Below are 16,114 nucleotides of genomic sequence, written 5' to 3'. Positions count from 1 at the left end.
CAAAATTCAATGCTTCCTGGTTATTTTATCACATTGGCTATTATCTGAGTTTTTGAGGTCACTTACATCTATGTATTTGTATGGTAGAAATGATATAAAATGTGCTACCACACATTTCTTCCCAATTTTGCATTCAATGATTTTTTTATTGGAAGCTAGACATCAGCCAAAGTGGGAGTGTTTACACCATGGAAATTGGCAAGTGCTACAAATCAGGGTTGGATTCTTTTGTTTGGTTTTTTGTTTTGTTTCTGTTTTTTGGGGAGATGGTTTTTTCAACACACCATTGCACAGGCCCCTCAGGTGGTCTGAAATATCCTGCTTTACAAAGATATAATAAACAAAACAGTAAGGTTCTGACATACAAACACACATAGATTAATGGAACAAAACTGAGAACTCAGAAATTAACCCACGTATATATGGCCAACTAATATTTGACAAGGGAGCTAAGAATACTCAATGGGGAAAGGATAGTCTCTTCAATAAATAATGTTGGAAAACTAGATATTCACATGCATAAGAACGAAAGTGCACTCCTACCTTACACCACTCACAAAAATTAATTCAAAATAGGTTAAAGACCTCAGTGTAAGACCAGAAACTTTAAGACTACTAGAGGAAAACGTAGGGTAAAAGCTCCTTGGCATTGGTCCTGGCAGTGATTTTTTGGATATGACACCAAAAGCACAAGGAATAAAAGCAAAAATAAACAGGTGGGACTACATCAAACTCAAAAGCTTCCACATAGCAAAAGAAACAATCAGCAAAATGAAAATGCAACCTATGGAATAGGAGAAAATATTTGCAAACCATCTACCTGATAAGGTGTTAATATCCAAAGTACATAAGGAACTCATATACCTCAATAGAAAAAAAAAAGAATAAAAAAGTTCAGAGGACTGAAATAGACAATTTTTCAAAGAAGACTTACAAATGGCCAGCAAGTACGTGAAAAGGTGCTCAATTTTACTAATTATGAGGGAAATGCCAATCAAAACCAAAATGAGCTATTACCTCACACCTGCTAGAGTAGCTATCAACAAAAAAACAAGATACACGTATTGGCAAAAATGTTGAGAAAAGGGAACCCCATGAACTATTCGTAGTCATGTAAATTGGTGCAGCCACTGTGGTTCCTCAAAAAATTAAAATTAGAACTACCATAAGATCCAGCAATCCCACTTCTAGGTATACATCCCAAGGAAAGGAAATCAGTATCTTGAAGAGGTATCTACATACCCATGTTCACTGCAGTATTATTTACAATAGCCAGAACATGGAAACAACCTACCTGCCCATCAATGGATGAATGGATAAAGAAAAAGTGATATATGTATGTATATACACACACGTGTGTATATATACATATGTACACACACATATAAATACACAAACACATGTATACACATATATAACATGCACACATTGGATTATTATATACACAGAGACACACACACAGACGCACACATTGGAATATTATTCAGCCATAAAAAAGGAAATCCTGCCCTTTACAACAACACGTATGGATCTTGAGGGCATTATGCTAAGTGAAATAAGTCAGACAGACAAAGATAAATACTGTACGTTCTCACTTATATGAGGAATCTAAAAAATCTGAACTCATAAAAAGAGACACTAGAATAATGGTTACTGGGGGTTGAGGGGTAGGGGAAATGGGGTCCAAGGGTGCAAACTTCCAGCTATAAGATGAGTAAGTTCTGGGCATCTAGTATGTATAGCATAGTAACTATAATTAACAATACTCTATTAAGTACTTGAAAGTTGTGAACAGAGTAATCTTACATGCTGTTACCGCAGGAGAAAAACAGTAATTATGTGAGGGGATGGAAATGTTAACTAACCTTATTGTGGTAAGATTTCACAATATATACATGTATCAAATTGTCACATCTGACATCTTAAACTTATATATGTTATATTTCAATAATATCTCAATAAAGCTTGGGGGAAAATACTCTGCTAAGTGCAGCATGGCAATATACAAAGGTTTTCACACTTTACTGTTGTTACATTCATGATCATGTGAAAGGTGATATTTAGGTCCAAGATACACTCCCAGGATGTGGCATAGATAATTTGGGCAGTAGGTTATGGGTAATTCCCTGCCTCATCAAGCCCGCCTTTCTTCCCCACGTAGGAAAGCATTCCTGAAAGATTCCTATTTATTCCTCCTCCTCCATTCTTTATCTGGCTGTGTCCCACTGTCCTTTAGTCTCGGCATGAGCAGTGCTAACTTATGAAGCCCTTCCCAGACTCTAGCCTACATCCGCCTCTGCTAAGTCATTCATTCTAACTACTTGTTAGTTATGGTCAAATTTGTTAGACGATCCGCCTTTCCTTGCCATTTTGTTCTTTGATGTTTCCCCAGGGCCAACTTGGTGCTTTAATACATGGCAGGCATTCATGTTAAACGAATGAATGAAGTGTACGGAAGACAAATTATTTTCGAATATCCTTTCATCAGTTCTAACTTATCTAAAAACAAATCAGCTAAAAACTTTACTCTTTTAACCATTATTTATGCAGAGTCACACTTCCTAATTGACAATGGGACACTGTGAGAACTGCTGCTCTAGTAGAAAGAGGAAGAAGATCATTCCAGGCTCAGTTCTATCGACCACTGTGTCATCTTGGAAAAGCCACTTACGTTCTCAGAATTGGCCACAGACTTAAAAGCCTTTCTGGAATAGGGCCGGGTTTAAATGAATGAATGTTATTCTAGCCTCTGTTTTCTCACTTGAAAAATGATGATAATCCTATTACTCACTACCTTGGGATAGTTATAGCTATTCAAGGACATGAGTTTTTTAAAATTATGAGTCTGTATATTCATTAGAGTGTGTGCATTGTTAGAGTCAATGTAAGTCTTGCTAGTAGAAAATAAAGCTTCAAGCTACAGGAGACTGAAGCCTCACATGAGCTTTAACTCCATCAGGAAATGAACCAAAACAGACTTGTGAGAACAGATATAGATGAAAGTTGGAGTGCTTCAGCTAATTTCTGTACTTTGGGAGAAGTGGGGAATAGTGAATTTGGGGGCAGATACAGAGGGGTTAGTTTTGTATCACATTCGTATTTGCTTTGTTCTAGAACACCACTGCCCAATGTCAGTGTAATTTTACATTTTCTAGTAAATTTATATTTTCTAGTCACACTAAAAAAAGTAAAAAGCAGGCGAAATGAATTTTCATATACTTTGTTAGATCTAACAGGTCAAGATAATATCACGTTGACATGTAATCATTAGAGAAATTATTATTGCAATAGTTTACATTATTTTTTTACACTGTGTCTTTGAATCTAATGTACTTTACACGTAAAGTACATCGCAATTCAGAATAATTGCAGCTTTTCAGTAGTCACATGTGGCTAGTAGCTACCATACTGTACAGCGTGGGCCTAGCGCATGGAATGAACTCACTTCTAAACCGCTTAAGCTTTCCTGTTCTGACCCAACGATATTGGTTATCAGAGGAGTTATACAGAAAATCATAGTTATTTTGTATGTGCTTGAAATCATTTACACTGAAATATCAGGCAGCGGTTGATTTGCTCATAAAAATGGCATCATCACATGAATTTCTTTTGCGCAGGTGGATTTAAGTCTCAAACCTTTACAGCATAGCACCACCAGAGGCATCTCACAGATTTTCTTGCTCAGAATTCCTTCCAAGTCTGGATTCATATGAACTCTGCATGATTTGGGGGGTGGGATGGAGTGGGGTGATGGGGCAAGAGAGGGAAGGGAGACCCATAAACCATGCTTTTGCCTTAAGTGCTTAAGTAATTTGAAATAAAATAAGGTGCACACCATCTGAAGGATAAAGATTGTTGACCCAGGCCAAATCCATTATCACTCTAACCTTTTGTTAAATAAGCCTAGTGTTCATTTATTTTAAGAAATATTTACAGAGCACCTAGCCCCTGCCTGGTCCTGCCCCAGGCCCTGAGGTCAACAAAATACATTCGACCTCTCAACTCACCGGCCAGGGCTAGGCACTGGGGTATCAGCATACCAAAAACAAACAAAAGTATGGTTTAGGGTTTCAGAGGAGAGAGATTACAGACTATAAAACTCACAAAACAAAATACGAAAAATAGATATATGTATATGTATAACTGAATCACTTTGCTGTACACCTGAAACTAACCCTACATTGTAAATTAACTACATTATGATATAAAACTAAATTTTTTTTTAAATTACCACAAATAGGATGGTTTAAAAAAAAAGAGACTCAAAAAGAGAAGGCCTCCAGGAACATTCACTTCAGTTGAGTTCAGAGAACTCATATTATGAAGCCCCACAAAACATACCCCACTTCCCTGGATACCCCAAGTTCCAAGCAGGAGAGCTAGGGACACGGATTATCGTACTGAGCTATGTTTGCACCTGGGCTTGACACCTGCCCATCCATGTTCACTACTTTTCTCACCACTAATTTAACAAGCATAGTGTCCATTTAGTCAACTCACTAGCTGTGTCTCACTAGGCAAATGGCCAACCTCGGGACACCTCAGCATTTTTTACCTGTAACATGGTGCCAATAGTGACCTCATACAATTGTTGTCAGGATTAACTGCGATAAGTAAAATATCCATTGCAGAACCTGGCACAGCATGTACGCTCAATGAACATCAGCTGCTGTGAAGCTTGATCCTCTTCTTTGAGTCTTCGCCTTGAGAAAGGCAAAGACTGCCACCTTGAGAAAGCATGCCCGTGGGAAAATTCCACATGTATCTTCAAAATCCAGCCCATGGGCTCCTTCCCAGACTTCCCCAGGTGGAGTTTTCTACTTGCTCAGGACTTTGTTCACAACCCTAAGGGCACATGCACCATGCTCTGGAGTAGTTCTTTACTTAAACACCAGTGCTCAGAGCAGGGTCAGGAGTTGAGAACGTAGGCTTGGGGTCAAAGGGATATGGGTTCAAATCCTAGTGATACTGCTCACTCCCAAGGTGGCTGACCTTGCAAAAGCTATTTTCCCTAAGCTTTGGTTCCTCAAGTATAAAACGGGGATTATAAAACCTATTTCCTAGGGTTGCTGGAAAGATGAATAGGAAATAGGATGATGTAGCCACGGATCTTAGCACACTCTGGGACAAAAGAAGAGTCCAATGATAAGGGGCAGACCATAGACTAAATGCCCCAGGGCCCTGCATGATGCGGCCTCTGTCCACTCCTGGCTTTGTCTCATCCCACTCTGCTCTCCAATGACACTGCTCTGGCCACACTGGCCTCTTTTCCCCTTCTCAGATTCACCCTAACCTTTCTTGCCCAGGAGCCTTTGCACTTGCCGTTGCCCCTGCCTGAGTTGCTCTTTCCCTGCCTCTCCCCATGGCTGCCAACTTCTCCCCCTGAAGACTCAGTCTACCCAGCATGTCCCATGAAGGTCTTCCCAGACCACCCTGCCTACCATGACGCTCCCCCAAACTAATCTCTATCAAGTTGCCCTAGACCCTATGCATTTCCTCCACAGCCTTTTTGACAGTCAGTATTTACCTTTTTCTAAGATAAATTTATTTGATTGCATTATAACCTGCATGTAGAAAAATATACCTCATAAGCACAAAGCATGAGAAATCTTCACAAAGTGAAGTTTCCCATGGAACCAATCCTCTTATCAAGGTAAACAACATGACCTGGACCCTAGAAGCTCCTGCATGTCCCCAAAGGCATTACCCCCCTCCAAAGGTAACCTTTTTTTTTTTAACATCTTCATTGGAGTATAATTGCTTTACAATGTTGTGTTAGTTGCTGCTGTATAACAAAGTGAATCAGCTATATGTATACATATATCCCCATATCTCTTCCCTCTTGCGTCACCCTCCCTCCCGCCCTCCCTATCCCGCCCCTCTAGGTGGTCACAAAGCACCAAGTTGATCTCCCTGTGCTATGCGGCTGCTTCCCACTAGCTCTTTTATTTTATTGTTTTTTTTAATTTTTAAATTTTATTTTATTTTTTATACAGCAGGTTATTAGTTATCTATTTTATAGATATTAGTGTATATATGTCAATCGCAATCTCCCAATTCATGCCACCACCAACCACTGCCACTTTCCCTCTTTGGTGTCCACAAGTTTGTTCTCTACGTCTGTGGTAACCTGACTTCTATCATCATAGATTGATTTTGTCTGTTTTTGAACTTGATGTCAGTGCAATCAAGCATTACGAGATTCTGCCACATGGTTGGGGGTAGCAATCACTTGGTCATCCTCAGTGCTGAGTAGTACAACTCAGGATTATTATTATTATTATTGATGGACAGTTGGGCCTTGTTTCTTTATTTTACAATTCTGCTTTCTTTTCACTGTCTCTCTCCCTGTAAGAGCATCTGTTTCACAGGTACAAGAAGCACATCTGTCTTGTTTACTGCTGTGCTTCTAGTACCTGGCACATAATGGGCTCTAACCAATTATGTGTTGAATGAATACATATACTTACTGAGTGTTTAATATATCCCAGGCACAGTATTAAGCTCTGAAGATATAAAATGACCAAGGCACAATCTTAGCTCTCTGTTGTCTTACAGTATAGTCAAAGATCATATTCATTTTTGATTCCTTAGCATCCTTTTGCTGACTGTATAAGTGAATGAAAATCTCTCTTAGGAACTCCCTTAAATAACAAGTCTAAGAACCGATCTGTAGGACAGAATTTATCTCTGGGTAAAAGTAACTGACCTAGATAGGACTGAATCCTGAAGGTGACCTTACATGAACACACCAAGATAACTGGCCCAGAGTAGCTGACGGTACAACTCTAAATAGACAAACAGTCATCTATGAGCCACTTACAAACAGAATCCTCCTAAAATAGGCCATCTCAAAGCATTCAATATGTAAGGAAACCACTTGTGCAACAGATCAGAATTCAGAATTGAAGTAATGAGTTCCGATAGCAGAAAACCTGAACCAATGAAAGGTAATTATTCAGAGAGAAGTGCTGCAGCAGCAGCATTTGCTAGAACTCTTCAAGCATTCTTGGTTCAATCCACCTCATTAAGCAAGGCCTGAAAATTCCCACTGCATTTCAGGCAGTTTGTTATCTACTGCAGCATTCTGGAGAAGTGTGAAATGGGACCCACAGTGAAGAGAAAACCACATGTTCTAAGTGCTGGTCTCAGGAGAGTGAATGTCAAAGTTAGACCAACTCAGGTCAAATCCCAGCTTGAATACAAGTCCTTGGGCATGTAGTTAACATTGGTTTTCTCCTCTGTAAATAGGAGATAATCTTATCTACTTTGTAGGGTTTTTGTGAAAACTAGATGACATAATATATGTAATGTACATGTAGCATAGTATATGACACAGAGTAAGGACTTAATGAATAAATGAAACTAAGAAGTATTATTGTTAGGATTTAGTTTTTCCTTTCCGCTTTCAATCTTTTAATCTTATTTCAATGCTCCTTTTTTCTTGTTTAGTCAGCCACTTGAAGTTACATTTACCCCCTCTTGTTCTTCCCATTTTACAGGCTGAAAAGTCAAGTACTTTTTTTCCTGTCACCATTGCAGCTATAGGTAGCCATGTGACAGAGGCAGAAAGGTATTGAGGGTCTTCTGGAAAAGCTTTTGAATGAAATCCTCATAAAAAGGAACCTATCTGGGTGTATAACCTTTTCCTTTCTTGCTGCCTCCCTCTTCTGCTGAGAATACAAATATATTGTCTAGAGCCGTGGTGTCTACTGTGTAACCATGAAGGAAGGTTGTGTTGGTACTTATATTTTTGAGGAGCTGCTCAAATATTTATAAAATACCCATCTCTGGCTCTCTCATTATGTAAAAAAAAAATGAAGTGATATTTGTTCAAGTCATTGTGTTTTTTCTTTTATTTGCAGCCAAATGCTTTCCTAATGTATACATACGATTTTCTCTAGGCATGAAAATAAGCATACATCCTAAGGTGCTGATTGGTTAATATGCCTCCTATGAGGGCAGCAACTGTGTTATGAAAGAGGGAAAAAGCAATGCTTACCCAGAAAGAATGACTCTAAAATGGTAGCATTCTAAGCACAGGGAAAAGGTAGTAGAAAATCGTCTGGGGTGTTCAAGAGATGTTTCTATTATACACATATATGAAATCCTTCTCTTAAGTATAAGGTGAGCACTGTAGATTACAATCTATTAATGTGAGCTATGTTTTTTCTTTTTTAAAAAAGAAACTGGGTTCGGAGAAGATGGCGGAAGGGTTCGAAGAAGATGGCGGAAGGGTTCGAAGAATATGGCGGAAGAGTAAGACGCGGAGATCACCTTCCTCCTCACAGAGACATCAGAAATACATCTACAGGTGAAACTGCTCCTATAGAACACCCACCAAACGCTGGCAGAAGACCTCAGACCTCCCAAAAGACAAGAAACTCCCCCACGTACCTGGGTAGGGCAAAAGAAAAAAGAATAAACAGCGACAAAGAATAAGGATGGGACCTACACCAGTGGGAGGGAGCCTTGAAGGAGGAAAGGTTTCCACACACTAGAAGCCCCTTCGCGGGCAGAGACTGCGAGTGGCGGAGTGGGAAGCTCCGGAGCCGCGGAGGAGAGCACAGCAACAGGGTGCGGAGGGCAAAGCGGAGAGATTCCCGCAGAGAATCGGAGCCGAGCAGCACTCACCAGCCCGAGAGGTTTGTCTGCTTACCCGCCGGGGCGGGCGGGGCTGGGAGCTGAGCCTTGGGCTTCAGTCGGATCCCAGGGAAAGGTCTGGAGTTGGCAGAGTGAAAACAGCCTGAAGGGGTTAGTGCGCCACGGCTGGCCGGGAGCGGGGAGGGAGTCCGGTTGAAGTCTGGAGCTGCCGAAGAGGCAAGAGACCTTTTCTTCCCTCTTTGCTTCCTGGTGCACGAGGAGAGGGGTTTAAGCGCGCCGCTTAAAGGAGCTCCAGAAACGGGCGCGGAGCTGCCAAAGAGACAGGAGACTTTTTCTTGCCTCTTTGCTTCCTGGGGCGTGAGGAGAGGGGATTGATGGCGCCGCTTAAAGGAGCTCCAGAGACGAGCGCGAGCAGCGGCTATCAGCGTGGACCCCAGAGACGGGCATGAGACGCTAAGGCCGCTGCTGCCGCCTCCAAGAAGCCTGTGTGCGAGCACAGGTCACTCTCCACACCGCCCCTTCCGGGAGCCTGTGCAGCCCGCCACTGCCGGGGTCCTAGGATCCAGGGACAGCTTCCCCGGGAGAACGCGCGGCGTGCCTCGGGCCGGTGCAGCGTCACGCCGGCCGGTGCAGCGTCACGCCGGCCGGGGCAGCGTCACGCCGGCCTCTGCCGCCGCGAGCTCGCCCCGCATCCGTGCCCCTCCCTCACCCCGGCCTGAGTGAGCCAGAGCCCCCTAATCAGCTGCTTCTTTAACCCCGTCCTGTCTGAGCGAAGAGCAGACGCCCTCGGACGACTTACGCGCAGAGGCGGGGCTAAGTCCAAAGCTGAACCCCAGGAGCTGTGCGAACAAAGAGGAGAGGGGAAGGTCTCTCCCAGAAGCCTCAGAAGCAGCGGATTAAAGCTCCACAACCAATTTGAAGTGCCCTGCATCTGTGGAAAACCTGAATAGACAGCGAAATATCCCAAGTTGAGGAGGTGGACTTTGGGAGCAAGATATTATTTTCCCCTTTTTTTCTTTTTGTGAGTATGTATGTTTGTGCTGCTGTGTGAGATTTTCTCTGTATAGCTTTGCTATCACCGTTTGTCCTAGGGTTCTGACCGACCCGTTTTTTTAAATAAAATTTTTCTTCTTAATAATTATTTTTTATTTTAATAACTATATTTTATCCTACTTTATTTTGTCTTCTCCCTTTCTTTCTTCCTTTCTTCCTTTTCTTTCCTCCTTCCTTCCTTCCGTCCTCCCTTCCTTCCTTTCTTCCTCCCTTCCTTCCTCCCTTACTTCCTCTCTTCCTTCCTCCCTTTCTTCCTCTCCTCCTTCCTTCCTTCCCTCGTTTCTTGCTTTCTTCCTTTATTTCTTCCTTCCTTTCTTCCTTCCTCCCTTCCATCCTTTCTTCCTTCCTTCCCTCCCTCCCTCCTTCCTTCCTTCCCTCCCTCCTTCCTTCCTTCCTTTCTTTCCTTTCTATTTTTTCTCCCTTTTATTTTGAGCCGTGTGGATTAAAGGCTCTTGGCACTCCAGCCAGGCATCAGGGCTGTGTCTCTGAGGTGGGAGAACCAACCTCAGGACACTGGTCCACAAGAGACCTCCCAGCTCCACGCAATATCAAACGGTGAAAATCTCCCAGAGATCTCCATCTCAACACCAAGACCCAGCTTCACTCAAGGACCAGCAATGAACAGTGCTGGACACCCTATGCCCAACAAAGAGCAAGACAGGTCTACAACACCATCCATTAGCAGAGAGGCTGCCTAAAATCATAATAAGGCTACCAACATCCCCAACACACCACCAAACGTGGACCTGCCCACCAGAAAGACAAGATCCAGCCTCATCCACCAGAACAGAGGCACTAGTCCCCCCAACCAGGAAACCTACTCAACCCACTGAACCTACCTTAGCCACTAGGGGAAGCCACCAAAAACAACGGGAACTACGAACCTGCAGGCTGCAAAAAGGAGACCCCAAACACAGTAAGATAAGCAAAATGAGAAGACAGAAAAACACACAGCACATGAAGGAGCAAGATAAAAACACACCGGACCTAACAAATGAAGAGGAAATAGGCAGTCTACATGAAAAAGAATTCAGAATAATCATAGTAAAGATGATTCAAAATCTTGGAAATAGAATAGACAAACTGCAAGAAACAGTTAACAAGGACCTAGAAGAAATAAAGAGGTAGCAAGCAATGATGAGCAACATAATAAATGAAATGAAAAATACTCTAGATGGGATCAATAGCAGAATAACTGAAGCAGAAGGACGGATAAGTGACCTGGAAGATAAAATAGTGGAAATAACTACTACAGAACAGAATAAAGAAAAAAGAATGAAAAGAACTGAGGACAGTCTCAGAGACCTATGGGACAACACTAAATGCACCAACATTTGAATTATAGGGGTCCCAGAAGAAGAAGAGAAAAAAAAAGGGACTGAGAAAATATTTGAAGAGATTATAGTTGAAAACTTCCCTAATATAGGAAAGGAAATAGTCAATCAAGTTCAGGAAGCACAGAGAGTCCCATACAGGATAAACCCAAGGATAAACATGCCAAGACACGTAATAATCAAATTGTCAAAAAATAAATACAAAGAAAACATATTAAAAGCAGCAAGGGAAAAACAACAAATAACACACAAGGGAATCCCCATAAGGTTAACATCTGATCTTTCAGCAGAAACCCTACAAGCCAGAAGGGAGTGGCAGAACATATTTAAAGTGATGAAGGAAAAAAACCTACAACCAAGATTACTCTACCCAGCAAGGATCTCATTCAGATTTGATGGAGAAATTAAAACCTTTACAGACAAGCAAAAGCTAAGAGAGTTCAGCACCACCAAACCAGCTTTACAACAAATGCTAAAGGAACTTCTCTAGGCAAGAAACACAAGAGAAGGAAAAGACCGACAAGAACAACCCGAAACAATTAAGTAAATGGTAATAGGAACATACATATATATCATTACCTTAAATGTAAATGGATTAAATGCTCCTACCAAAAGACACAGACTGGCTGAATGGATACAAAAACAAGACCCATATATATGCTGTCTACAAGAGACCCACTTCAGACCTAGGGACACATACAGACTGAAAGTGAGGGGATGGAAAAAGATATTCCTTACAAATGGAAATCAGAAGAAAGCTGGAGTAGCAATTCTCATATCAGACGAAATAGACTTTAAAATAAAAACCATTACAAGAGACAAAGGAGGACACTACATAATGATCAAGGGATCGATCCATGAAGAAGATATAACAATTGTAAATATTTATACACCCAACATAGGAGCACCTCAATACATAAGGCAAATACTAACAGCCATAAAAGGGGAAATAGACAGTAACACAATTATAGTAGGGGACTTTAACACCCCACTTTCACCAATGGACAGATCATCCAAAATGAAAATAAATAAGGAAACACAAGCTTTAAATGATACGTTACACAAGATGGACTTAATTGATATTTATAGGACATTCCATCCACAAACAACAGAATACACATTTTTCTCAAGTGCTCATGGAACATTCCCCAGGATAGATCATATTTGGGGTCACAAATCTAGCTTTGGCAAATTTAAGAAAATTGAAATTGTATCAAGTATCTTTTCCGACCACAACGCTATGAGACTAGATATCAATTACAGGAAAAGATCTGTAAAAAATACAAACACATGGAGGCTAAACAATACACTACTTAAATAACGAAGTGATCACTGAAGAAATCAAAGAGGAAATCAAAAAATATTTAGAAACAAATGACAATGGAGACATGACGACCTAAAACCTATAGGTTACAGCAAAAGCAGTTCTAAGAGGGAAGTTTATAGCAATACAATCATACCTTAAGAAACAGGAAACATCTCGAATAAACAACCTAACTTTGCACCTAAAGCAATTAGAGAAAGAAGAACAAAAAAAACCCCCAAATTTAGCAGAAAGAAAGAAATTATAAAGATCAGATCAGAAATAAATGAAAAAGAAATGAAGGAAACGATAGCAAAGATCAATAAAACTAAAAGCTGGTTCTTTGAGAAGATAAATAAAATTGATAAACCATTAGCCAGACTCATCAAGAAAAAAAGGGAGAAGACTTAAATCAATAGAATTAGAAATGAAAAAGGAGATGTAACAACTGACACTGCAGAAATACAAAAGATTATTAGAGATTACTACAAGCAACTGTATGCCAATAAAATGGACAACGTGGAAGAAATGGACAAATTCTTAGAAATGCACAAGGTGCCGAGACTGAACCAGGAAGGAATAGAAAATATGAACAGACCAATCACAAGCACTGAAATTGAAACTGTGATTAAAAATCTTCCAACAAACAAAAGCCCAGGACCAGATGGCTTCACAGGTGAATTCTATCAAACATTTTGAGAAGAGCTGACACCTATCTTTCTCAAACTATTCCAAAAGATAGCAGAGGGAGGAACACTCCCAAACTCATTCTATGAGGCCACCATCACCCTGATACCAAAACTAGACAAAGACCTCACAAAGAAAGAAAACTACAGGCCAATATCACTGATGAACATAGATGCAAAAATCCTCAACCAAATACTAGCAAACAGAATCCAACAGCACATTAAAAGGATCATACACCATGATCAGGTGGGGTTTATTCCAGGAATGCAAGGATTCTTCAATATATGCAAATCAATCAACATGATACACCATATCAACAAACTGAAGGAGAAAAACCATATGATCATCTCAATAGATGCAGAGAAAGCTTTTGACAAAATTCAACACCCATTTATGATAAAAACCCTGCAGAAAGTAGGCATAGAGGGAACTTTCCTCAACATAATAACGGCCATATATGACAAACCCACAGCCAACATCATCCTCAATGGTGAAAAACTGAAACCATTTCCACTAAGATCAGGAACAAGACAAGGTTGCCCACTCTCACCACTCTTATTCAACATAGTTTTGGAAGTTCTAGCCACAGCAATCAGAGAAAATAAAGAAATAAAAGGAATCCAAATAGGAAAAGAAGAACTAAAGCTGTCACTGTTTGCAGATGACATGATACTATACATAGAGAATCCTAAGGATGCTACCAGAAAACTACTAGATCTAATCAATGAATTTGGTAAAGTAGCAGGATACAAAATTAATGCACAGAAATCTCTGGCATTCTTATACACTAATGATGAAATATCTGAGAGTGAAAATAAGAAAACACTCCCATTTACCACTGCAACAAAAAGAATAAAATATCTAGGAATAAACCTACCTAAGGAGACAAAAGACTTATATGCAGAAAACTATAAGACACTGATGAAAGAAATTAAAGATGATACAAACAGGTGGAGACATATACCATGTTCTTGGATTGGAAGAATCAACATTGTGAAAATGACTCTATTACCCAAAGCAATCTACAGATTCAATGCAATCCCTATCAAATTGCCACTGGCATTTTTTTTTTTTTTTTTTTTTTTTTTGCGGTACGTGGGCCTCTCACTGTTGTGGCCCCTCCCGTTGCAGAGCACAGGCTCCGGATGCGCAGGCTCAGCGGCCATGGCTCACGGGCCCAGCCGCTCTGCGGCATGTGGGATCTTCCCGGACCGGGGCACGAACCCGTGTCCCCTGCATCGGCAGGCGGACTCTCAACCACTGCGCCACCAGGGAAGCCCGCCACTGGCATTTTTTACAGAACTAGAACAAAAAATTTCACAATTTGTATGGAAACACAAAAGACCCCGAATAGCCAAAGCAATCTTGAGAACGAAAAATGGAGCTGGAGGAATCAGGCTCCCTGACTTCAGACTATACTACAAGGCTACAGTAATCAAGACAGTATGGTACTGGCACAAAAACAGAAATATAGATCAATGGAACAGGATAGAAAGCCCAGAGATAAACCCACACACATATGGTCACCTTATCTTTGATAAAGGAGGGAAGGATATACAGTGGAGAAAAGACAGCCTCTTCAATAAGTGGTGCTGGGAAAACTGGACAGCTACATGTAAAAGTATGAAATTAGAACACTCCCTAACACCACACACAAAAATAAACTCAAAATGGGTTAAAGATCTAAATGTAAGGCCAGACACTATCGAACTCTTAGAGGAAAACATAGGCAGAACACTATGATATAAATCACAGCAAGATCCTTTTTGACCCATCTCCTAGAGAAATGGAAATAAAAACACAAATAAACAAATGGGACCTAATGAAACTTAAAAGCTTTTGCACAGCAAAGGATACCATAAACAAGACCAAAAGACAACCCTCAGAATGGGAGAAAATATTTGCAAATGAAGCAACTGACAAAGGATTAATATCCAAAATCTATAAGCAACTCATGCAGCTCAATAACAAAAAAAACAAAGAACCCAATCCAAAAATGGGCAGAACTAAATAGACATTTCTCCAAAAAGATATACAGATTGCCAACAAATACATGAAGAATGCTCAACATCATTAATCATTAGAGAAATGCAAAACAAAACTACAATGAGATATCATCTCACACCGGTCAGATTGGCCATCATCAAAAACTCTAGAAACAATAAATGCTGGAGAGGGTGTGGAGAAAAGGGAACACTCTTGCACTGCTGGTGGGAATGTAAATTGATACAGCCACTATGGAGAACAGTATGGAGGTTCCTTAAAAAACTAAAAATAGAACTACCATACGACCCTGCAATCCCACTACTGGGCATATACCCTGAGAAAACCATAATTCAAAAAGAGTCATGTACCAAAATGTTCATTGCAGCTCTATTTACGATAGCCAGGACATGGAAGCAACCTAAGTGTCCACCAACAGATGAATGGATAAAGAAGATGTGGCACATATATACAATGGAATATTACTCAGCCATAAAAAGAAATGAAGCTGAGTTATTTGTAATGAGGTGGATAGGCCTGGAATCTGTCATACAGAGTGAAGTAAGTCAGAAGGAGAAAAACAAATACCGTATGCTAACACATATATATAGAATTTAAGAAAAAAAAATGTCATGAAGAGATTAGTGATAGGACGGGAATAAAACACAGACCTGCTAGAGCATGGACTTGAGGATATGGGGAGGGGGAAGGGTAAGATGTGACGAAGTGAGAGAGTGGCAGGGACATATATACACTACCAAATGTAAATTATATAGCTAGTGGGAAGCTGCCGCATAGCACAGGGAGATCACCTCTGTGCTTTGTGACCACCTAGAGGGGTGGGATAGGGAGAGTGGGAGGGAGGGTGATGCAAGAGGGAAGAGATATGGAAACATATGTATATGTACAACTGATTCACTTTGTTGTAAAGGAGAAACTAACACACTATTGTAAAACAGTTATACTCCAATAAAGATGTTTAAAAAAAAAAAGAAACTATTATTCCATTACAGAAAACTGACAAAAATGTGAACAAGTACTTTATTTTTTATTATTATTTTTTAAATCACTCATTTATTTATTTTAAAATTTATTTATTTTTGGCAGTGTTGGGTCTTTGTTGCTGTGTGTGGGCTCCTCATTGCGGTGG

The 16,114-nt window shown here is 40.4% G+C and overlaps 1 protein-coding gene across 29 annotated transcripts in view; it reads right to left on the bottom strand.

Annotated features, from left to right (window-relative positions):
- CADPS (calcium dependent secretion activator) overlaps positions 1–16,114 on the bottom strand; it is a 795,170-nt gene that overhangs the window by 362,524 nt on the left and 416,532 nt on the right. The window lies entirely within an intron of this gene.

The sequence above is a fragment of the Kogia breviceps genome, chromosome 10, assembly GCF_026419965.1.
Source record: "Kogia breviceps isolate mKogBre1 chromosome 10, mKogBre1 haplotype 1, whole genome shotgun sequence".
NCBI lineage: Eukaryota > Metazoa > Chordata > Mammalia > Artiodactyla > Physeteridae > Kogia > Kogia breviceps.
The sequence above is the reverse complement of the archived record's forward strand: the minus strand, read 5'-3'. Positions and strand labels throughout refer to the sequence as shown.